The sequence below is a fragment of the Mobula hypostoma genome, chromosome 21 (assembly GCF_963921235.1).
Source record: "Mobula hypostoma chromosome 21, sMobHyp1.1, whole genome shotgun sequence".
Taxonomy (NCBI): Eukaryota; Metazoa; Chordata; class Chondrichthyes; order Myliobatiformes; family Myliobatidae; genus Mobula; species Mobula hypostoma.
The window spans coordinates 5,371,707-5,395,000 of NC_086117.1; the positions used below are offsets into that span (position 1 = coordinate 5,371,707).

At 44.1% G+C, this 23,294-nt stretch overlaps 2 long non-coding RNA genes across 2 annotated transcripts in view; one reads left to right on the forward strand and one right to left on the reverse strand.

Annotated features, from left to right (window-relative positions):
- The window catches only part of LOC134359761 (uncharacterized), a 79,168-nt gene extending 69,481 nt beyond the window's left edge, over positions 1-9,687 (forward strand). Inside the window, exons 4-5 of the long non-coding RNA XR_010021200.1 lie at positions 6,267-6,579; positions 9,186-9,687. This is a non-coding gene — a long non-coding RNA (uncharacterized LOC134359761). The remainder of the gene's footprint in view (positions 1-6,266; positions 6,580-9,185) is intronic.
- Positions 9,688-22,316: 12,629 nt separating this feature from the next.
- Positions 22,317-23,294, reverse strand: part of LOC134359760 (uncharacterized) — an 87,844-nt gene continuing 86,866 nt past the window's right edge. The window contains exon 3 of the long non-coding RNA XR_010021199.1: positions 22,317-22,834. This is a non-coding gene — a long non-coding RNA (uncharacterized LOC134359760). The remainder of the gene's footprint in view (positions 22,835-23,294) is intronic.

Consider the following 23,294-nt stretch of genomic DNA (forward strand, 5'->3'; position numbering starts at 1 on the left):
GGGAATCATTCAATAGTTTATGATTATGAGGACACGCAGTCCTCTTTTATTGTCATTTAGTAATTCATGCATTAAGAAATGATACAATGTTTCTCCAGAATGATATCACAGAAACACATGACAAACCAACTTAATAACTAACAAAAAGCACATAATTATAACTTATAGTTACAACAGTGCAAAGCAATACCGTAATTTGATAAGAACAGACCATGGCACGGTAAAAGTCTCAAAGTCTCGTGGAAGTCCCATCATCTCACGCAGATGGTAAACCTCCAGCGCCGCAAACTTGCCGATGCAGCATCCCGGAAGCATCTGACCACAGTCCAACTCCGAGTCCGTCCGAAAACTCTGAGCCTCCGACCAGCTCTCGGGCACCGAGCGCCGAGCACCATCTCTGCCGAGTGCTTCGACCCCGGCCCCGGCAACAGGCAATAGGCAAAGCCGAGGATTTGGGGCCTTCGTCTCCAGAGATTCTCAATCGCACAGTAGCAGCGGCAGCGAAGCAGGCATTTCAGAAGTTACTCCAGGTGTTCCTCCGTGCTTCTCACGGCTGTCTCCATCAAATCCAGATTGTGCACGGCCCCCCTAGTTACACATACAATATTCATTCGGAACGGCCACGCGCGCTGTGACGCGCCGTCATCTTCTCCTCCCTCCCTATACAGCAGGATAGAAGCTGTCTGTAAGCTTGGTGGTACAATTTTCAGGCATTTGTATCTTCTGCCCGATGGGAGAAGAGAGAATGTCCGTGTTGGATGGGTTCTTTGATTATGCTGGCTATTTTACTGAGGCAGTAGGAAGTTTAGATGGAGTCCTTTGAGGGGAGGTTGGTTCCTGTGATGTACTGAGCGGTGACTACAACTCTCAGTAGTCACGTGATGTATCTGGATAGGATGCTTTCTATGGAGCATTGATAAAAATTGGTAACAATTGTTTGGGACATGCCAAATTTCTTTAACCTCCTGAGGAAACAGAGGCTTTGGTGAGCTTTCTTGGTCGTGGCCACTATGGTGGTATCATCTGCAAACTTGGAGATGCCATTAGAGCAGAAAATGTATGTGTAGATGTCTGACTGATGGTGCAGGAATGGAGGTAGGGGTAGATAGGTCTGGCCCTCTGAGCACCGTCTCATCTCCCCTCTGCTCTTCATCCTCTGAAAAACAGAGACACAGGGAATCCCAGTGAGGTTACTTAGGAGAAACCCAAGGTTTCTCCCCAAGGTCATTATTCGTGCAGCTGACCTGCTGATGTGATGGTTTCTGATTTGGTATGGTGGTTAGCATGAAGCTGTTACAGCTTAGGCCATCAGAGTTCGGAGTTCAGTTCCCATGTCTTCTGTAAGAAAGCTTGTACATTCCTCCCGTGAGCGTGGGGTTTCCTCCGGGTGCTCTGGTTTCCTCCCACAATCCAGACGTACTGGTTAGTAGATTAATTGGTCATTGTAAACCTTCCGGCTAGGGTTAAATAGGTGGGTTGCCTGGCTGGCACGGGTCGGTGGGCTGGTTGGGCCCTTATCCGTGCTGTATCTCTAAATAAATAAACTGACTCCGAGCAACCCGAACGTTTGGTTTATTGCAGCAAAGGTCAGTGACGTTAAATGATGCAGTGAAGTAAAGCAGTGTATGAGTTTGCAAACAGCGGTGCACAATGTGGCAAGTGCTTATCACGTTTGGGCTCAGTAGGAGAGTCATAATAGAGGACAACTGTGTGGAGATGTAGTGTCCTGGGAGCTACCAACTTATTTTCAGAAACTCTATACAAGACCAAACAATCTAGGCATCTCCTGCACTATCAGATTCCACCTTCTCCAGCCCTTTGCCTTTTCCACCTATCACCTCCCAGGTTCTTACTTAATTTCCTCCTCCCCCACCCACCTGGTCTCACCCATCATCCAGCAGCTTGTACTCTTTCACCTCCACCCACCTTCTAATTCTGCCTTCCTCCCTCTTCCTTCTTAGTCCTGCTGAAGGATTGTTCCTCTCACAGATTCTACCTGACCTGCTGAGTTCCTCCAGCATTTTGCGTGTTACTCTAGGCTTCTGCAGCTCTCTGAATACATGATATCCATTTTATTTGCTATATTAAAATCGACATTACCTGAAGTATTTTACAAGAAGCAATGAGCATATTCTGAGAGGGACAAAGGATCCAGTAATGTGTTTGACCATTTAGGGCAATAGTCTGGGCTCTGTCTGACTGTCATACTCCATTCAGAAGGACTCCTGGAGAGAACCAGTGTCATTAAGGAAGACATATATTCAGGAAGGTGCTGGAAAAGGGCCAGTAACATCATGAAGGATCCCACCCACCCTACTCATGAACTGTTTCTCCCACTTCCATCAGGGAGGAGGCTATGTAGCATCCATGCCAGGACCAACAGACTTAAAAACAGTTACTTTCGCCAAGCAGTAAGACTGATCAACACCTCCACCTATTAATCCACCCCTCTTCACCCCCAACCAGCACTACTTTATCATTTCCTTTCAGTCACTTTATGTACAGACATTCCTGTGCCTAGTGTCACTTTATGGACATACAATCTATGTATATAAGCTATCTTATATATTTATTTTTATCATGTTTTTAAAATTTTTATTGTGTTCTTTATCGTATTGTGTTTTTTGAGCTTCATTGGATCTGTAGTAACAATTATTTTGTTCTCCTTTACACTTGCATACTGGATTTGACATTAAACAATCTTGAATATTCCATTCAGAAGGACTCCTGGCTCTAGACAGAACCAGTGTCATTGAGGAAGACTCCCAACCTACACCCAGCTCTCATATGTGAATGTTGTCTCTTCCTGTTTTTGTTTGTACTACCTCAGTCACTGTTACTGTATGATGAAATGGCCTATATGGATAGCATGCAAATGGAAGTTATATTTTATTTTGTTTAGAGAGATTGCATGGTTACAGGCCCTTCTGGCCCAACGAGCCCGTGCTGTCCAATTACAGCCATGTGAGCAATTAATCTATTGACCAGTATATCTTTGGAATGTGGGAGGAAACTAGAGCACCCTAAGGAAACCCACACGGTCATGAGGAGAACGTACCAATCCTCACAGACAGTGATGGGCCCACTGTACCTTGGTAATTGTGATAATAATTAACTATTTACCAATGTTAAATGAGGATAAATTAGGATTAGGATACAATTAGTGTAATTGGAATGCTTGATGTTTGGTGCAGACCCAACGGGTCAAACAACTTGTTTCTGTGCAGTGTAACTCCATAAGGACCCCTGCACTGCCCTGTCTGAAGTCAATGCAACACTGTCATGGTCATGGTGCAATGATTCAAGATTCAAGATACAAGATTATTTATCACATGTACTTTGAAACATACAGTCAACATTCCTTCTAATTTTTTTTACAGCGGTGTGGACCAGCCATTTTTACATGGCCTGAAAACTGTGCAGCACTTTAAATGTTTAAATGTTAAGAAAATTGCAGCTGCACAGCAACGAAGTCTATGTGTGCGGGAGCATTTCAGTTACTGTGCAGCCGTGCTCCCACACTGCTTAGAGGGAACAATGCATTAACAACCAACACATCCAAGGGTGTGCAGGAGGCAGCCCACAGGTGCCCATGATGCTCACAGAACACAACAAGCAACAAAACACCAACGGTGTCAACAAGCCCTGTTCCTTCCTCCCACCCACCCACACACATACACAGACCTTTAACCCCAGGACAGACGTCCAGCTCCAGCCTCCAGCAGACAGTGGATGCGAGCCAATGGACATTAGGCTTCGAACTCCCCACTGGACTCACAAAGATTTTCATACTTGGTTCTGGCCAACAGGCCTGGACTTCTGATTTGACCCTTAGGCCTCCTGTTCAGAGCTCAGGGATCTTGAATAAAGCACCAAGTCTTTCTTGCCCCAGCACCAGTTTATCCAGTGAGGAAGCAGATCAGAACAGATTGTTTTTAAATTATAGTATTTGGAATTTTTTTTCATTTGCCACAATCAAAGTTCAAAAGTTCAAAGTAAATTTATGATCAAGGTACATATTTGTCACCCTGTACAACCCTGAGATTCATTTTCTTGCAGGCATACTCAATAAATCTATAAAATAATAACCATAACAGAATCAATCAAAGACTGCCCAACTTGGACGTCCAACCAGAGTGCAGAAGACAACAAACAGTGTAAATACAAAAAGCAATAGATATCAAGATGGATTGTCACCTTGTCATGTTGGAGAAGCTTGTGTGGTCCTGTGATCCCGAGAGCAATGCCGTCTGGAGCTATGCTCCTGGTAGGATCACCCATGGCAGTAAGGTCAAAGGTGAGGTCCCTGACAAAGAACAATCCAACCAAGATCTCAACAGTGGAACAGGCGGATGAAGTTACTTTGAACTCAACGGCTGTGAAGGCGGATGAAGGCTGCAACAAATCCATCAGCTCCAATCGTCATGGTTTCCATGCTATTGGAATCAGTTGGTTGATTTGTGAAGTATCGTGTGCCTCTTGGAGTGCAACGTCAAGTACACATTAAACAAATACACGCACAGGTGTCTTCACTCTGTGGGCCACTTCTTCAGAATGAAGACCATCACCCTCGACCTCGAGGGATAGCCAGGACGACGAAATATTAAGAACATGAGATGAAGAGTCCTTGAAAGTGAGTCCATTCGATGAAGGGGCAAGAGAAGGTGAGTGAAATTATCCGCTTTAGTTCAAGAGTCTGATGGTTAGGGGCAATAACTGTTCCTAAACCTGGTGGGGTGAGTCCTGAGGCTTCTGTACCTTCTTCCTGATGACAGCAGAGAAGAGAACATGTCCTGGGTGGTACAGGTCCCTAATGATGGATGCTGCTTTCCTGTGACAGCATTTCTTACAGATTTTCTCAGTGACGGGGAGGGCTTTACCCCTGATGGACTGGGCCGTATCCACTACTTTTAGTAGGATTTTCTGTTCAAGGGCATTGGTGTTTCCATACCAGGCTGTGATGCATCCAGTCAATATATTCTCCGCTGCACATCCATAGAATTTTGTCAAAGTTTTAGATGTCATGCCAAATGTCTGCCAACTCTTAAGGAAGTAGAGGCCCTGATGTGCTTCTTCATAATTGTACTTAGTGCAGGGCCCAGGACAGGTCCTCCAAATAATAACACTGAGGAATTTAAAGTTGCCTCTGTTTGCTTGATGAAGACAGGCTCATGGGCCTCTGGTTTCCTTCTCCTGAAGTCAATAATCAGCTCCTTGGTCTTGCTGACATTGAGTAAGAGCTTGTTGTGACTCGGTCTCCCTCCTATATGCTGATTCATCACCACCTTTGATTTGGTCTACACCTGTGATGTCACCATCAAAGTTGAATATGCCATTGGAGTTGCGCTCAGCCACACCGTCATAAATGTAAAGTGAGTAGAGTAGGGCTAAGCACACAGCCTTGTGGGGCACTGGTGCTGATAGAAATCATGGAGAGTATTAACCATAAGAGCGTAAACATAGGAACAGAATTAGGCCATTCAGCCCATTGAGTCTGCTCTGCTTTTCCATCATGGCTGATTTATTTTTCCACTCAACCTCATTCTCCTGCCTTCTCCCTATAACCTTTGACACCCTGACTAATCAAGAAACTATCAACCTCTGCTTTAAATATACTCATAACTTGCCCTTTACAGCCGTCTGTGACAATGAATTCCATAGATTCACCACCTCTGGCTAAAGAATTTCCTCCTCATCTCTGTTCTAAATGTATTCCCCTCCATTCTGAGGTGGTGCCCTCTGGTCATAGACTCCCCCACTATAGGAACCACCCCCTCCATGTTCACTCTGTTGAGGCTTTTCAATATGGCACTTTGGTTTGGAATTTCTACTGAATTGATGAATAAAATTTGAAATACATTAAAAATAAAACAAGTTTTCCCAACTGTACATTCAAATTATGTAAATAAATGATGGTTGGCACTGGCGGCAGGATTTTTATGTTTGGAGTGATGAATACTGAACATGTTTGAACCTCTGGTGTCCAGACAGTAGGCAGGTTTAGGGAAGATCAAAGTCAACTTAAAGTCAAAGCATGTCTGATTATGCTGACTCAGCTCTGAAGGGACATTTGCTTTGTAGGCACACATGCAAGCAAAGTTATATAATGATTTCTGAACCTTTTATTTGTCTATCCACATGCCTTACTGGAGAATCATATTATAAGTGCATTAAACCATTGATTTGAAGTACTTCTCTGCATTGATCAGATTGTTTGGTCCAATATTTGATTGATTATGTTATGTATTTTTATTTTATTAATTTAGAGATACAGCTTGGAACAGGCCTTTCCGGCCCATCGATCCACACCACGCCAGCAGCTCACCGATTTAACCCTAGACGAATCACAGGACAATTTACAATTACCAAACCCACTAACTGCTATGTCTTTGGACTGTGGGAGGAAACTGGAGCATCCGGAGGAAACCCACATGTACATGGGGAAGGATGTACAAACTCCATAGAGACAGCGCTCGAACTGAACTTTGATGTCTGGAGCTGTAATAGAGTTGCGCTAATGCCCATGCTACAGTGGTGCCCTTATTAATGAAGGAACGGTTATAGCCTAATAAACAGTCAGTAAGTTGTAAATAAGATAAGATACAACATTAATGTTTCTAAATTATAGTTTGCATCAAAATAATTATTTTTCCACTAATTTTATAAACTCAGGAGTGTTGTGTTCACGTGGAGGTCATGGTGTTCCACTTTCATTAGTATGGATTGTAGCATTTACAACACAGTGATTATCCTGGAACTACTGGCAATAATTCTTCCCTAACCACCTCCATCATCACTACGTAGGTGAATACAAAGTATATACATATGTGAAAATGGGGAAGTCCTGATCTAATCCCTCTTGCAGTCAGGTAGGACTATAAATTTCATCATTCTTTCAAGTTGGTGCTTTGGAACTGGTAATTTACATCCAGTGGCATCTTTATTAGGCCCTTGTTTTGTCCAGTAAAGTGGCCACTGAGTGTATGTTTGTGGTCTCCTTCTGCTGTAGCTCATCCACTTCAGGGTTCGATGTGTTGTGTGTTCAGAGATGCTTTTCTGCCACCACTGTTGTAACGGCTGGTTATTTGACTTACTGTCACCTTCCTGTCATTCTGAACCAGTCTGGCCATTCTCCTCTGACCTCTCTCATTAGCAAGGCTTTTTTGCCCACAGAACTGTCACTCTCTGGATGTTTTTAAAAATTTTTTTGCACCATTCTCTGTAAACTCTAGAGACTGTTGTGCATGAAAATCCCAGGAGATCAGCAGTTTCTGAGATACCCAAACCACCCGATTTGGCACCAACAATCATTCCACATTCAGAGTTACTTAGATCAGCTTTCTTTCCCATTCTGATGTTGGGTCTAAACAAAAGCTGTATCTCTTGACCATGTCTGCATGCTTTTATGCATTGAGTTGCTGCTACATAATTGGCTGATGTGACATTTGCATTAAGGAGCAGGTGTATCTAACACAGTGTCTTTCACAAAGCACTTTGAGTTTAATTTCTGGAGCAAAAGTGGCAATATATGTGGAGCAACAGACAACATGCTGGAGAAACTCAGCAGGTTAAACAGCATCTGCTCAGCAACTGTGCAACAATCGGACTATGTGCATTTCTGGTCACCTACCTACAGGAAAGATATCAATAAGATTGAATGAGTACAGAGAAAATTTACATGGATGCTGCCAGGACTTGATTATAGGGAAAGGTTATGCAGGTTAGCACTTTATTCCCTAAAGCATAGGAGATTGAGGAGAGAATTGATAGTGGTATACAAAATTATGGGGGTATATGGGGTGTCAGGGAGGGGTTGCACCTCTGGTGGGGGAACATGTCGCGTCCTTTTCAGGGCAGTTAGTCCACCTTTGGTCCCCACCTGGCACTCAGCTCTCACCTGTGGCTCCCCGTAGCTGTCTGCATGTGACAGTGGCCACACCCCGGGCAACGGCTTCGACAAGCCGGCTAAACCAGGTGAGGGTAGCCGACGGGTCTCAAACCCTCGGTGAGATAGGGAGTTGTCTATCCCAGCATGTGAAGACAGACTCCGGCGGATTGAGCGGACGAGACCAGCGGAAGTTCCAACGGTCAAGAAGGCGGTCTCTGCAAGCGTCGTGGAACGTGTAGAGTAGGACAAGACACAGAAGACGTCCTGGTCATCCACTGCGCCTAGTCCCATCTCCAGCCGTCTAGACTCTGTCTTGCCACTGGATCCAGATGGGAATTGGGAAGAGAGAGTGAGGCTGACGCTGCGCAACTCTCCCTCACTTAAATCCAAATCACGCGCTAGTCTCGAGGTGTCAAGGTCCTCTTCGACGTCAATGATGGACGAACAACAACAAAATTATGAGGGGTATAGATTGAGTTAATGCAAGCAGGCTTTTTTCACTGAGGTTGGGTGAGGCTAGAACTAGAGGTCATACTGTAGATTAAGGGTGAGTGGTGAAATGTTTAAGGGCAATATGAGGAGGATCTTCATTCAGGGGTGGTGCTTGTCTAGAATGAGTTTCCAGTGGAAGTGATAGTTGAGGGTTCGATTTCAATATTGAAGAAAAATTTGGGTTAATACGTGCATGAAAGGGGTATGGAGGGCTATGGTCCATGTACAGGTCTGTGGGATGAGGCAGAATAATAGTTTGGCATGGATTAGATAGGCCAAAGGGCCTATTTCTGAGCTGTAGTGCTGTATGGCTCTGTGATAAACAATAAGTATACTTATATTTTGAGCACGTCCTCTGAGGAAAGGTTGAGCAAGCAAGGGCTTTTCTCTTTGGAGAGAATGAGGACGAGAGGCAGTTTAATTGAGGTGTATCAGATAATAAGAAGCACAGATAGAATGAACAGCCAGCGCCTGTTTCCCTGGGTGGCAATGGCCAGTACCAGGGGACATCTGTTTAAAGTGAGTGGAGGAAAGTTTAGGGGAGATATTTTAGGGAAGTTTAGGAAAAGCTGATGTTTAAAGACCTAGGTGTACTAAAGAACTGAGAGATGGGGTTTCAAAGACAATTGGCCATTGGGGTTTGTGGTGTCTCCAGGGTTGGAGGTTCGTGTGAGTCCAGATGTCAAGGCCTGAAGATCAAACCCATGAGCTTAGGAGGACGGTGGCGCCCAACAGCGAATCCTTTGCTTGCATCTTCAGAAACAGCTCTATTTCTATCTTTAATATCTCTATTTTCCCCTTTCAGGGTTCTTTTGAAGACCCTGACCTGGAGTTACACGCTGACTTTGGTCCTTTGCGGAAATGGGACCCACCCTCTGGGTCTCACAACTGGCCATTTTTCGATATGCCAAGGTCGCGGCCTAGAAGACTAGTGCACCTTCAGGGTGCCGGAGTTTTGTGGCTCTGGAGGTGGACGGATTTGAGGTCGGTGCCGCTGCAGAAAACTGGTGTGTTGTGGGAGATGGAAGAAAGCAGCAAGCTGGCTGCTGGCTGTGTGCCCAGAGACCCGAGATCTTTGGGCACAGAGCTCGGAAGAAGCGATGCACCAGACTTCTAACATAGTAAATCAGCAAGTTGTTTTGTTATGCCTCCCCTCTCACTGTGAAACAGGGACACCACTTTTTCCCTTATTAGGGAGAGAGAGAGTCTGTGGCATGTCGAATTACCAGGTGAACGAGTAGTCTGGGAGTACTGCAAGTCTGTGTCTTTACTGATGCTTTGCTGCATGCTTGAGTGCTCAGTGGGGGTTGCCGATGCTTTTTTTTGCTGGTGGGGGAGGGAGGTCGTTGCTTTGCTGCTGCTTGTGAGTGGCAGGGAGGAGCGGGGGGTGGGTTGCTTTGGGGTTCTAGCATTTATCTATCATTCATTCTTTTGGGCACTCCGTTTTCAAGGATATTTGCAAAGAAAAAGAATTTCAGGATGTATATTGTATACATTTCTCTGACATTAAATGTACTTATTGAAACCTATTGATTGGCCTGGGGTCAATACCCAGAGGCCAAAGTTGAAGACCAAGGTCTGTGAGCCAGGAGGTAGAGGCTCGAAGGGCAAAGCCTCTGGATCATCATATCTGGAGGTCAGAGACCTAATATTTGCAAGTCCTGGGGTCGATACCCCAAGGTCGGCGAAGTCTGGAGGGCAAAGCCGAAAGTCGAAACCCGGAACTCAGCAAATCCAGAGATAAGACTGAAGGTCAAACATCAAAGCCAGCATGTCCAGAGGTCAGAGGCCTGATGTCTGTGAGATCGGGGCCAAGGACGGGAGGCCCAGAGACGGCCTGTCCTATGGTTAGAGACCTGTCTGTGTGAGTGGGTGGGAAAGGGTCTTGATTTGCTAGCAGTGCTCTGGTTTTGTTTTGTTGTTGTTGCTTGTATTGTTCTGATGAGCATTGTGGGTATGCCATGTTGGCGCCAGAATATGTGGCGACACTTGTGGGCTGCCCCCGGGTATCTTTAGATTGTGTTGGTTGTTAATGCAAATGACTCACTTCACTGTATGTTTTGATGTACATGTGATAAATAAATAAATCTGAATCAAATCTCAATCTGAATTGTGAATAAGCATTGAAGAAAGAAATGCTGAAGAGAACGGAGATGAGGAGGAATTTCTTTAACCAGAAGGTGGTGAATCAGTGGAATTCATTGCCACAGATGGCTATGGAGGCCAAATCATTGGGTATATTTAAGGTGGAGGTTGACAGGTTCTTGATTAGTAAGGATGTCAATGCTTATGGGGAGAAAGCAGGAGAATGAGGTTGAGACGGATAATAAATCAGCTCTGGATGGCAGAGCAGACCTGATGGGCTGAATGGTCTAATTCTGCTACCCTGTCTGATCATAAACACAGGAAAGTCTGCAGATACTGGAAACCCAAAGCAACACACAAAAAATGCTGGAGGAATTTGACCTGCTGAGTTCCTCCAACGTTTTGTGTGTGTTTCTATGTCTGATGATATGAACCTGTATGAACCATTGGCTGGACCACCTTCAGAATCTTGGGTGAGATGTTCAACCTCAGTCCCTGGTGCCACAAAGTACATTCTCAGAGGGTTACAGAAAGACCAAAATGTCCTGCTGTAACCAGCTAAACTAAGCCCTGTGACTATCAGGCGCTGGAATTCAGTGACTGCAGGAGATTTTGAACCCTAGGAGTTGAAGGGAGATGAGAAGTGAGGGAAGTGAGCAACAATGAGAGCGTTTTGCAGCTGCTGCTGGTGTTTCACGAGCTGTGATGTAAGTGGGTCAGATGTATCTGCAATGCAGCCCCTTATCCAGATTGCTTCACACTTTTACATTCTCCGGGGTTACTTCCAGCACAGGTGAACTTCACAGGCAGCTGAACAATGCCCGGTTTATCAGAGTCTGAATCAGCTTTATTATCACTGACATTGCTCGTTAAATTTGCCGTTTTGTGGCAGCAGTACAGTGGAATACATATAAAATCATCACTGCAAGTCTCAATAGGAACAAAGAGCATAGAATATACCCACTAAGGCACAGTACAGCCCCTAAGGCCCACATTGTTGTGCTCACCCTACCAAGTTCAAGTTTATTGTCATCTGATTGTACATATATACAGCTGGCGACAGTGAGAGTAGGAATGCGATGAGGTGGAGGATAAATGCGTGGCTGAGGGATTGGAGCAGGAGGCAGGGATTCAAGTTTTTGGATCATTGGGACCTCTTTAGGCGCAGGCGTGACCTGTACAAAAAGGACGGGTTACACTTGAATCCTAGGGGGACCAATATCCTGGCAGGGAGATTAGCGAGGGCTACTGAGGTGACTTTAAACTAGAATGGTTGGGGGGTAGGAATCAAATTAAGGAGGCTAGGCGAGAGGAGGTTAGTTCACAACAGGGGGATGGGAACCAGTGCAGAGAGACAGAGGGGTGTAAAGTGAGGGTAGAAGCAAAAAGTAGTAAGGAGAAAAGTAAAAGTGGCAGGCCGACAAATCCAGGGCAAACATCAAAAAGGGCCACTTTTCAACATAATTGTATAAGGGCTAAGAGAGTTGTAAAAGAGCGCCTGAAGGCTTTGTGTGTCAATGCAAGGAGCATTTGTAACAAGGTGGATGAATTGAAAGTGCAGATTGTTATTAATGATTATGATATAGTTGGGATCACAGAGACATGGCTCCAGGGTGACCAAGGATGGGAGCTCAAATTTCAGGGATATTCAATATTCAGGAGGGATAGACATGAAAGAAAAGGAGGTGGGGTGGCGTTGCTGGTTAAAGATGAGATTAACGCAATAGAAAGGAAGGACATGAGCCGGGAAGATGTGGAATCGATATGGGTAGAGCTGCATAACACTAAGGGGCAGAAAATGCTGGTGGGAGTTGTGTACAGGCCACCTAACAGTAGTAGTGAGGTCGGAGATGGTATAAAACAGGAAATTAGAAATGTGTGCAATAAAGGAACAGCAGTTATAATGGGTGACTTCAATCTACATGTAGATTGGGTGAACCAAATTGGTTAAGGTGCTGAGGAAGAGGATTTCTTGGAATGTATGCGGGATGGTTTTTTGAACCAACATGTTGAGGAACCAACTAGAGAGCAGGCTATTCTAGACTGAGTTTTGAGCAATGAGGAAGGGTTAATTAGCAATCTTGTCGTGAGAGGCCCCTTGGGTAAGAGTGACCATAATATGGTGGAATTCTTCATTAAGATGGAGAGTGACATAGTTAATTCAGAAACAAAGGTTCTGAACTTAAAGAGGGGTAACCTTGAAAGTATGAGACGTGAATTAGCTAAGATAGACTGGCAAATGACACTTAAAGGATTGACGGTGGATATGCAATGGCAGGCATTTAAGGATTGCATGGATGAACCACAACAATTGTTCATCCCAGTTTGGCAAAAAAATAAATCAAGGAAGGTAGTGCACCCGTGGCTGACAAGAGAAATTAGGGATAGTATCAATTCCAAAGAAGAAGCATACAAATTAGCCAGAAAAAGTGGCTCACCTGAGGACTGGGAGAAATTCAGAGTTCAGCACAGGAGGACAAAGAGCTTAATTAGGAAGGGGAGAAAAGATTATGAGAGAAAACTGGCAGGGAACATAAAAACTGACTGTAAAAGCTTTTATAGATATGTGAAAAGAAAAAGATTGGTTAAGACAAATGTAGGTCCCCTGCAGACAGAAACAGGTGAATTGATTATGGGGAGCAAGGACATGGCAGACCAATTGAATAATTACTTTGGTTCTGTCTTCACTAAGGAGGACATAAATAATCTTCCAGAAATAGTAGGGGACAGAGGGTCCAGTGAGATGGAGGAACTGAGGGAAATACATGTTAGTAGGGAAGTGGTGTTAGGTAAATTGAAGGGATTAAAGGCGGATAAATCCCCAGGGCCAGATGGTCTGCATCCCAGAATGCTTAAGGAAGTAGCCCAAGAAATAATGGATGCATTAGTAATAATTTTTCTAAACTCTCTAGATTCTGGATTAGTTCCTGAGGATTGGAGGGTGGCTAATGTAACCCCGCTTTTTAAAAAAGGAGGGAGAGAAACCGGGGAATTATAGACAGGTAAGCCTGACATCGATCGTGGGGAAAATGCTAGAGTCAGTTATCAAAGATGTGATAACAGCACATTTGGAAAGCGGTGATATCATCGGACAAAGTCAGCATGGATTTGTGAAAGGAAAATCATGTCTGACGAATCTCATAGAATTTTTTGAGGATGTAACTAGTAGAGTGGATAGGGGAGAACCAGTGGATGTGGTATATTTGGATTTTCAGAAGGCTTTTGACAAGGTCCCACACAGGAGATTAGTGTGCAAACTTAAAGCACACGATATTGGGGGTAAGGTATTGATGTGGATAGAGAGTTGGTTGGCAGACAGGAAGCAAAGAGTGGGAATAAATGGGACCTTTTCAGAATGGCAGGCAGTGACTAGTGGGGTACCGCAAGGCTCAGTGCTGGGAACCCAGTTGTTTACAATATATATCAATGACTTGGATGAGGGAATTAAATGCAGCATCTCCAAGTTTGAGGATGACACGAAGCTGGGCGGCAGTGTTAGCTGTGAGGAGGATGCTAAGAGGATGCAGGGTGACTTGGATAGGTTAGGTGAGTGGGCAAATTCATGGCAGATGCAATTTAATGTGGATAAATGTGAAGTTATCCACTTTGGTGGCAAAAACAGGAAAACAGATTATTATTTGAATGGTGGCTGATTAGGAAAAGGGGAGGTGCAACGAGACCTGGGTGTCATTATACACCAGTCATTGAAAGTGGGCATGCAGGTACAGCAGACGGTGAAAAAGGCGAATGGTATGCTGGCATTTATAGCAAGAGGATTTGAGTACAGGAGCAGGGAGGTACTACTGCCGTTGTACAAGGCCTTGGTGAGACCACACCTGGAATATTGTGTGCAGTTTTGGTCCCCTAATCTGAGGAAAGACATCCTTGCCAAGAGGGAGTACAAAGAAGGTTCACCAGATTGATTCCTGGGATGGCAGGACTTTCATATGAAGAAAGACTGGATGAACTGGGCTTGTACTCGTTGGAATTTAGAAGATTGAGGGGGGATCTGATTGAAACGTATAAAATCCTAAAGGGATTAGACAGGCTAGATGCAGGAAGATTGTTCCCAATGTTGGGGAAGTCCAGAACGAGGGGTCACAGTTTGAGGATAAAGGGGAAGCCTTTTAGGACCGAGATGAGGAAAAACTTCTTCACACAGAGAGTGGTGAATCTGTGGAATTCTCTGCCACAGGAAACAGTTGAGGCCAGTTCATTGTCAATATTTAAGAGGGAGTTAGATATGGCCCTTGTGGCTACGGGGGTCAGGGGGTATGGAAGGAAGGCTTGTGCAGGGTTCTGAGTTGGATGATCAGCCATGATCATAATAAATGGCGGTGCAGGCTCGAAGGGCCGAATGGCCTACTCCTGCACCTATTTTCTGTTTCTATGTTTCTATGTTTCTATATTCCTCTAGACCATGGTGCACACACACACAACATATATCACACACGGCACATAAATTAAAATATTACCATAAATAAGTTAATAAAATATAATTCTAACTTACTCGGAGCAATCTAAAATTTTGCTCATACATAACCTTCTGATATATTTTTATAAAAAAACATACTGTAAAAAATAATTATAAACATGTGCGGTGTCGTATGATGTGGGTGATCAGGATCTCGTGACCATGATTATTCTTGGCAAAATGGTTTGCCATTGTCTTCTTCCGGGCAGTGTCTTTGCAAGGTGGGTGACCCCAGCCGTTATCAATACTTTTCAGAGATTGTCTGCCTGGCATCAGTGGTCGTATAACCAGGATTTGTGATGTGCACCAGCTGCTCGTACGACCATCCACTGCCTGCTCCGTAGCTTCACGTGACCCTGATTGGGGGACTAAGCAGGTGCTATACCTTGCCCAAGGGTGACTTGCAGGCTATTGGAGGGAAGGAGCACCTCACACCTCCTTTGATAGAGACGTATCTCTGCACCACTACTCATAAATAAATAGTGCAAAAAGTGATCACAAGTAGTGAGGTACTGTTTATGGGTTCATAGAAATCTGATTGGTGGAGGGGACGAAGCTGCTTTTGAATTGTAGAGTGTGGGTCTTCAGGCTCCTATACCTCCTCCCTATTGATAGTAATGAGAAGAGGTGAGGGTTTTCAGAAAGTAAAGGCATAGATACTGTGGATTTGTGACACAACTGTAAAACAAATGCCATTTCTCCAACTTCCCCCTCACCTGGTCTCAGCTCCCCTCTCTGCCTTATTTGCTCCACTTTCAGCGTTCGATGGTTAAAACCAAGAACATAAACATAATATAGTGTCAGAAATCCAAGTTCAATTCTGCTGCTTTCTGCACATTCTTCTCATGACCACGTGGGTTTCCTCCAGGTGCTGTGGTTTCTTCCCGCAATCCAGAGATGTAGGTGTTATTAATATGGTCATATGGGTGTAATTGTGCGGCACAGTCTTGTTAGAACAGAAGATCCTGTTACTGTGCTGTATCTCTAAATTTAAAATATCTCCTCTCTGCATTATTTAATCATCTTTCAGTGTTTTGTGGTTTAAAGTCAAGAGCGTAGAAAAAATAATCTCCATACCAGTCAGGCTGCTTTTGGAAATAACATTGAAAATTCCAACTGAGACAAAAGGAAAATGAATGGATTTTCACCCCAGTGACCCACCCACGGTTATCTGACCGTTTGCCATTCAAAGAAAACAGATCAGCCCAACCTTATGAGCTATACACTCAATAGCCACTTTATTAATTACTTCCTGTACCTAATAAAGTGGCCACTGAGTGTATGTTTGTGGTCTTCTGCTGCTGTATCCCATCCACTTCAAGATTTGACATGATGTGCATTCAGAGATGCTCTTCTGCACCCCACCGTTGTAACATGTGGCTATTTGAGTCTTCCTGTCAGCTTGAACCAGTCTGGCCATTCTCCTCTGACCTCTCTCATTAACAAGGTGTTTTTACCCTGAGAACTGCTGCTCATTGGATTTTTTTGTTTGTTTCTCACGCCATTTCCTGTATACGCTAGAGACTGTTGTGTATGAAAATCCCAGGAGATCAGCAGTTTCTGAGATACTCAAACCACCCCATCTGGCACTAACAATCATTCCATGGTCAAAGTCAATTAGATCACATTTCTTCCCCCATTCTGATGTTTGCTCTGAGCAACAACTGAACCTCTAGACCATGTCTGCATGCTTTTATGCATTGAGTTGCTGCCAATGATTGGTTGATTAGATATTTGCATTAATGAGTGGGCGTACAAGTGTACCTAATAAATTATTTTAAAATCCAAGAATTACTACATCTCATTAGTACCATCACAACCTTTTCAAGGGTAATTAATGCTGGTCTTGTCCACAGTGTCATCTGAATGATTAATAAAAGCATTCTCCTTCCCTCATCCTTCTGGATGGGGGGTCATTATTTGGTGGGGTTCACAGATGTAAGGTGTGTAGCTGGGGAATCCACACTCAGTAACTGCAAAGTGCCTTGTACACACTACCCTGATTCAATCTGGATGGAGAGATACAGTACTCCTCAGATGAAAGCTTTATCATTAGTAACCAGAGATTCTGCAGGTGCTGGAAATCCAAAGCAACACACACAAAATGCTGGAGGAACTCAGCAGGTTAGGCAGCATCTATGGAAATGATCACCAGTTTGGGTTGAGACCCTTCATCAGGACGGGAAAAGAAGGGGTAAGATGCCAGAATAAGAAGGTGCAGGAAGGGGAAGGAGGACAAACTAGAAGGTGATAGGTGAAGCCAGATGGGTGGGGGAGGGATGATGAAGTAAGAAGCTGGGAGGTGATAGGTGGAAAATGCAAAGAGCTGGAGAAGAAGGAATCTGATAGGAGAGGACAGTGGATCATGGGAGAGAGGGGAGGAGGATGCACACCATGGGGCGGTGATAGGTACTGTAGTTGAGGAAAAGAGGTAAAAGTCTAGATGGGGAATAGAAGAAGAGAAGGGGGAGGGAAGAATATTACTGGAAGGAGAAATCGATGTTCATGCCGTCAGGTCGGAGGTTACCTCGAGGGAACATAAGGTGTTTCTCCTCCACCTTGGGAGTGCATTCTAAAGTGGTAATGTATGAACCAATTGCTCTTCACTGCTTTGATTGAGTAAGATGACCTCGCCAGCTTTTCTTCCATGACAAGTGGATGATCCTTATTAACAACGGTACCACAGCTGGCAGCTCCCCCTCCCTCATCGCTATCACAGACACCACCCTCCTGACCATCAAGGACATTGCCAAGAGGTGGTGCCTCAAGAGGCCGGCATCCATCATTAAAGACCCTCATCATCCAAGTCATGCCCCCTTCTCATTACAGGAGCATGAAGACCCACATCATGAACCCATGAACATTACCCATGAAATCTCTGTTGTACTATCTATATATCTATCTATTTATTTATCTGTCTATACATTCAGCTATTTACTCATCTCGGTCTTTGTTTGTTTACTCATCTATTCATTTATCATCCTGAAGGGTCTTGGCCCGAAACATCGACTGTTCTTTTTTTCCATAGATGCTGCTTGGCCTGCTGAGTTCCTCCAGCATTTTGTGTGTGTTGCCTGGATTTCCAGCATCTGTAGATCTCCTCTTGTTTCAGATTCCTTCTTCTCTTGCCCTTTACCTACTCTATCTATCATTGCCCAGCTTCTCATTCTCCTCCCTTCCTTTCCAGCCCTGACGAAGGGTCTCGGTCCAAAACATCAACTCTTCTCCTCCAATGATGCTGCCTGACCTACTGAGTTCCTCCAGCATTTTGTGTGTGTTGTTGAAGATCAGATATTATTGATGGCAAAGAGCTGCTGTCCGTATGTCTTGTAAATAAAGTCTGCTAGGCATTTGAGGAGATTCAGTATGTTACCAAAAACAAATGTACAGTGGAGAGCATTCTACCTGGGTGTATCTGTCTGCTATGAAGTCTCAAATGCACAGGATCGCAAGAGACTGTAGAGGCTTAGAGGCTTGTAGAGTCAGCCAGCTCCATTACGGGCCCAGCCCTCCCCACCATTGAGGGCACCTTCAAAAGGCAGTTCCTCAAGAATATGGTTTCTATCATAAAGACATGTCCTCTTCTCGGTTCTACCATCAGGGAGGAGGTACAGGAGCCCAAAGCCACACACTCAATGATTTAAGAATGATTTTATCCCCTTTGTCAACAGATTTCTGAACAGCTCCATGAACAATAGCTCATTATTCTTTTTTTTGGCACTATTTATTTATTTTGTAATTTATGACTTTTTTTTGCCCTGTACTTTTGTCAGAAAACAACGCATTACATGTTACAGAAGTCAGTAGTAATAAATTTGATTCTAATTCTAACATTGTTAACAAATATGAAAATTAGTCTGCCCTGGAAATAATCTATCAAAAAAGGCTCAATGTGTACTATAGTGAAATCCAGTGGCCAGGAAGGTGGTTCTGCAATGCTTCACAGAGAGTGAAGCGCATGACAAGGCACTGAAGACGTCATGGTCATCCAGTGGACCCAAGGAAGTCCCAGTTTGTGACACTTGTTTGTACCACTGGACCTGGACATCCAAAGTTGAGAGAGTGGAACTGCCCCAGTGCAGCGGCTTTTCCACTGGAAGAACTCTCCCGCACAGCTTTCCTTGTCATCATTGGATACAACGGACAACCACCAAAGTGTCCAAAATCAACGGAAGGTGATGGAATCTAGCCTGCACTCTCCTCTCTGGAGTTACTTTCAATCTGTGTATACACAATCCATTTATATCAAGCCTCTCATCATGTCTTTGGGCCCAGCTCCACCTCTTTTGATTGGTAAACTGCTCCTTGTAAACAGAACGGGAAATTATTACATCAGCGCACTTCAGAATCACACTCGCTGTGTCACCAGCAGTTACATGACAGATGGCGTGAGACACAGTCGGATATCAGTTCATTAACAGCATCTCACCACAATGCAAGCCAGCTTTAGAAAGTTCCTGCTATTCTAACTAATAATACTTCTTGGAGAAACTGATGCCAGACTATCTGGCTGTTGCTATGCAGAGTATTACTGAATATTTTGGTCTTCAAGCTAATCTGACCACAAATTGCGGATTAGAACAAAGAACATTACAGCACAGTTCAGGCCTTCAGCCCACCATGTTGTGCAGACGTTTTAACCTACTCCAAGATTAATCTAACCTTTCCCTCCCATATCTTCTGGGACTTGGGCTACCACCAGCAGCTCACTGGAGTCCTCTGTCCCACTCTTTCACGTTGCCTCCAGGTGTCACATGTCTGCTTGGAATATTCTTCCTCTCCTAGAGATGAGGTGTTTGGAGCTTCTGTTAGTGTGGTTGCTATTCCTATGGCCAACCCTCCTGTTTTCGCGGCCAGACTTCAGATCATCCGTGGTGGAGTTTTCCCTCTTACATAGTCCTTCATTTTTCCTTCATCCATGTGCCTCTTAAAAGCCCCTATTGTATCTGTCTCTATCATTGCCCCTGGCAGGGCATTCCAGGCATCCATAAGACCATAAGACATAGGAGCAGAATTAGGCCACAAGGCCTATTGAGTCTGCTCTGCCATTCAATATGGCTGATCTTTTTTTTTCTCCTCCTCAACCCCATTTCCCAGCCCTCTTCCCGTAACCTTTGATGCCATGTCCAATCAAGAACCTATCAATCTCTGCCTTAAATACTCCCAGTGACCTGGCCTCCACAGCTGCACATGGCAACAAATTCCACAAATTCACCACCCTTTGGCTAAAGAAATTTCTCTGCATCTCTGTTTTCAATGGGCACCCCTGTATCTTGAGGTTGTGCCCACTTGTCCTGGACTCTCCCATCATGGGAAACATCCTTTCCCACATCTACTCTGTCTAGGCCTTTCAACATTCGAAAGGTTTCAATGAGATCCCTCCTCATCCTTCTAGATTCCAGTGAGTACAGACTCAGAGCCATCAAACATTCCAAGTCTGATAACACTTTCAGTCCTGGAATAATCCTTGTGAACCTCCTCTGGACCCTCTCCAATGCCAGCACATCACTTCTTAGATGAGGGGCCAAAACTGTTCACAATATTCAAGGTAAGGCCTCACCAGTGCCTTATAAAGCCTCAGCATCATATCCCTGCTCTTGTATTCTAGACCTCTTGAAATGAATGCTAACATGGCATTTGCCTTCCTCAACACTGTCTCTACCTGCAAGTTAACCCTTAAGGTGTTCTGCACAAGGACTCCCAAGTCCCTCTGCACCTCAGATTTTTGGATTTTCTCCCCATTTATAAAATAGTCTGCACCCTGGGAGAACGTCTCTGGCTGTCCACTCGATCTATACCTCTTATCATCTTGTACACCTCTATCATGTAAATATCTTCTATCTTGTGGGTTGTTGTCCATTATTTAGTTTGCATTGTAGATATGTCAATTAGCATTTCCTTACAGTTCTAATCATTTTAAGCATAAACAGACAACATGGTAGCATAGTGGTTAGCACAACCTACAGCTTGGGGCGTCAGAGTTCAGAGTTCAATTCCAGTGACCTCTGTAAAGAGTCTGTTTACGTCCGCTCGGTGGAATGCGTGTAGGTTTCCTCCCACTGTCCAAAGATTTACCAGGGAAGGCTAATCTGTGTACATTGTCCTGCGATTGGGTTAGGGTTAAATTGGGGGTTGTTGGGGTGGTGTGGCTCGAAGGGCCTGAAAGACTTACTCCATGATGTTTCTCTAATAAACAAAAATAAATAAATAAATAAATGTTTGATATTCTGTCACTAAAATTTCTATTTCTTTACCAAAAAAAAATCCAAGATAATAAGAAAGTAAATTTGAGGAAGGTGCAGTCAGTACTTGGCTGCAGGTGTTATCTGCCATTAAATTTACAATGTGGTTTGCAGTCTGAGCATGTAGAGGGATGGGAATACTCTTGTGGATTTCCAACTTCAAATTGTTATAATAAGCTGTTAAGCTGCTGAAGGGTTTCAGCTCAAAATGTCGACTGTACTCTCTTCCATAGATGCTGCCTGGCTTGCTGAGTTCCTCCAGCATTTTGTGCGTGCTGCTTGGATCTCCAGCATCTGCAGATTTTCTCTTGTTTGTTATTAAATTATTATATTCAGATTTATATTTATTTATCACCTTTAGGAGAATGAGGGGTGATTTGATAGAGGTATACAAAATTATGAGGGGTATAGATAGGGCAGATGCAAACAGGCTTTTTCCACTGAGGATGGGTGAGACTACAACTAGAGGTCATGGGTTAAGGGTGAAGGGTAAAATGCTTAAGAGGAACATGAGGGGGAACCTCTTCACTCAGAGGGTGGTGAGAGTGGGGAACAAGCTGCCAGCACAGGTGGTGAATGTGGGTTCAACTGCAACATTTAAGAGAAGTTTGGATGGGCACACAGATAGAAGGGGTATGGAAGGCTGTGGTAAAGGTGCAGACCGATGGGACTAGGCAGATTAACAGTTTGGCACAGTCTAGATGGGCCAAAGGGCCATTTTCTGTGCTGTAGCTGTCTATGATTCTATGACATGTACATTGAAACATACAGTGAAATACGTTGATTGTGTTAATAGCCAACACAACCTAAGGATGTGCTGGGTGCAGCCTGCAAGCATCACCACACATACCAGCACCAACACAGGGTATTCAAAATACTCAGCAGAACAACACAGAACACAACAAGCAACATAACAACAACAACAACAAAACAAGTCTTGTTCCTCCCTCCCACCTACCCACGCACCAACACAGCCCTCTAACCCCCAGTTCAGGTCGTCGTCGGCCCCCAGCTTCCAGCAGACTCATGGATTGGCAGACAACTGGGATTTCTGCTTCCTCAGCAGACACATGGAGATTCCCAGACTCGGGACTCTGGACGTTGTGCCTTGACATTCAGACCTCCAATCAGCGCTTGGATCATTTGAGAAAGATGTTAGATGTTAGCACTCTCCATCTATTACCTCACTCACTGCACTGCACTGTAAATGTTTTAAACTATTTTTTAAAATACTGTTCACGTTGTAAGTACATGCTGGCATTTATTTATTCCATATCTGTACCCCTAACATTATTTTAATATAATTCTTTATTCTTTATTATTGTTGAATGTTATTTTTTAATCATGTCAAACACAGCACAGTAAATTCCTCCTTCTTGTTGAGCCCATCACCCCGACTGGGGTGGAGGCCGGAGACAGCAGCTCACCAGAGTTCTCTATAAGGTCAATCAGCCCTGAGGCTTCTGATTCCACCACATGACTTCATACGCCTTCCAGGCAAAGACCCTTGTCTCAGGGATGAGGACTTTGGAGCTTCTCTTGGTGTTTCTGTAGCTCTGGGTTTTTATGGGATGGGGCTGCTCGCCCCTTGCCCAACCCTCCTCCTGTCGCAGCCGGGCTTGGGACTGGCCATGGCAGAGTTACAGCAAATTCCTAAAACATATAAGTGTATACAGTGAATAAAGTTGATTCTTGATCCTTTATTTGCTTATTAATAATAACTTAATCTCCTGATATTAATCGAGATATTATAACATAATTTTCCAGTGGGTCACGCCATCTCAAGCTACCTCAATAAATTATATCCTTAAATAAATGTGCAGGAATCTTATTTTCCATTCACCACTTGAAACAGATTACACAGATAGTCCTCAATTTCTAAACATTTCTGCTTTCAAGCGCTCTTTGTACTTACTTTAAAATATTTATATAAAACGACGGCCTGTTTATATCTAACCTTACCATAAATTCTCTGTGCTTCCAGATTCACTCCCTGTGCTTCACTTTATCCAGCACTCCAGCACATGATAGGGACAGGCTGAAGGATTTTGATTTTCCGTTCAAAGCTGGAGATCCTGGGGCCAGTAGCCATGCTGTGCTTTTAATTGGAGAT